This window comes from Corvus brachyrhynchos, unplaced genomic scaffold, assembly GCF_000691975.1.
Source record: "Corvus brachyrhynchos isolate BGI_N302 unplaced genomic scaffold, ASM69197v1 scaffold846, whole genome shotgun sequence".
NCBI classification, from domain to species: domain Eukaryota; kingdom Metazoa; phylum Chordata; class Aves; order Passeriformes; family Corvidae; genus Corvus; species Corvus brachyrhynchos.
In genome coordinates, this window is record NW_008238383.1 from 38732 (window position 1) to 40826 (window position 2095).

Here is a 2095-nt window from a genome sequence, read left to right on the forward strand (position 1 = left end):
CTAGCCTTGGCCACTCCCTTGGTTTCTCCCTATTTGTTCTTGTACCCCAACCCCGCCCAGAGACTGCCCCTGGGCCCCTGACACAACCATCCTGCACTCAGACCACGCTGTCTCTCCACCTCTGAACATCGCGGGGACAAGATGTGATTAAAGTCATCTCAAACCCTCATGAGAGACCCTTCTCTACCTTCTTTACCATCCACTGCGTTGTAATGCTGCTAGCTGCCGGAGCCAGATCGTAGGGCTGTCTGAAATGGACTCCGGGATGCGATTAATCGCATGGTCCTAGGAAACCCTCGCTGAGCTTTCAGGCCGCAGCAGCCTGCTAGACAGAGTCCAGCGGTTACAACATCTTTCCACCATTCTTTTTTTCCTGCTGTGAGAGACTAGACTGCTAGTGATTAATAATGCAAACATTCGACTACTTGCACTGCCTAGGTGTTCTAAGAGCCTGGACTATTGGTGCTAATGGCTCAAACAATCAGCTGGGTACCTTGCTAGTGATGCACAGAGTGGCCTTCCAGGTGCAGAAGGGCATGCACACCTGAGGCTACAAACTGGGTTTCCAGATAAGGGAAGAGGCTGATAAGAGGCAAATCCTTCAAGGTGGGATAGTCCTTCTTATCATGCCAATGTCCTCCATTACATAATGACTCAGCTGTGAAAACTCCCTTCCAAATTACTGGGACATTCACACACAGGATGAAGGTATTCATCTCAGCTGATGGGCTGATGGGCCACTATTGATTCAACTACACTGACAGCTGCAACATCTTAGAACATGCCAAAGACTCATGAAATGTCCCGCGATCCAGTATTACATCATCCAGGGGAGGTACAGGGGGTGTTTCCACCTAGCCTCAGCATAATATAAACCCCATGGACCCGGTATTTTGTGGTCTCTTTCCCCCTGCCACTTGATGGATACAGTCTGCAACCACCACTTTGACAAGACTGCAACCACCAAGAAGATTAGAAGAAGGGGACCAACAGGACATCATCAGAATCTATGGAGTGAGGATATTTTTTCTGTTTCTCTCTCACTTTCTTTCTTTCTCTCCCCCCCCCCTTTCTCTCTCTCTCTTTACCTCACATTTACTGTTAAATAAAAATCTGTACTATTGATGTTGGCATATGGTCTTGTTTGCACCTTAATTAATCTCTCTAATAATTCTAATAATTGGATCTTAACACCTGGTCTCCTGGGTCAGAGATCTCTGAGGGCTGGTCTTGTTAGTGAAGACCGATGCAAAGGTGATGTTCAGTAAATGCCTTCTCAGCATCCTGTCACCAGGGTCCCCCCTCCATTTAGTAATGGGCTCACCTTTTCCTTAGTTTTCCTTTTGTTGTTGATGTATTTGAAGAAACCTTTCTTGCTGTCCTGGACATCCTTGGCCAGATTTAATTCCAGATGGGCCTTAGCTTTCCTTGTCTCATTTCTACTTTGACAACCCCTCTATATTCGTTCCAAGTGGCCTGTCCCTGCTTTCACCTCCTGTGTATTTCCTGCTGTGCTGGTTTTAAGAACCAACAGGGAACTAAACTCCAAATAAGTCCCCCCACCCTTTCCAATAGTGGAGGTTATGAGTTGAAATAACAATTTACTAAAATTGCAATAACAATGGCAATATTAATAGAAAAAAGTATACAAAAAAGGTGCCCTATGCCCAAAAAGGGCATTCACCACTGGGAACAAAAGAAAATGCTTCCTGAAGACAGGGCCTGGTGTGGTCTCCAGACAAAGGCAATATAATGACTGTTCCCGTGCCCAGGTCACATGGTATTCAGGAGACAAAGGCAATATGGCTAGGAGAGTTCCTGCAGCTTAACGTTCTCCTCCCCCAGCCCAAAACCAACAGAAAAGCAGGGACAAACAAACCCTGAAAGCTATTTCATCCTAATAAGGGGTGGTGCAGCTGCTGGCTGAGCTCAGTTCTCCACAGTTTCTTGAGCTGCTGCCCCCAACTCTCTGCTGCTGTTTGGGGGGGGTAAAGGTCTCTGCTGGAGTGCCAACCCCACACCACCTGGCCCCTGCTGCCTCGGCTGTATCTTGGAGTTGTCTGTTTCAGCACCCTGACTCCGTAGTAGCGCTCCC

At 47.4% G+C, this 2095-nt stretch overlaps 1 long non-coding RNA gene across 1 annotated transcript in view; it reads left to right on the forward strand.

Moving 5' to 3' along the window:
* LOC108447176 overlaps positions 1–2095 on the forward strand; it is a 23462-nt gene that overhangs the window by 18300 nt on the left and 3067 nt on the right. The window contains exon 2 of the long non-coding RNA XR_001862585.1: positions 1255–1259. This is a non-coding gene — a long non-coding RNA (uncharacterized LOC108447176). The remainder of the gene's footprint in view (positions 1–1254; positions 1260–2095) is intronic.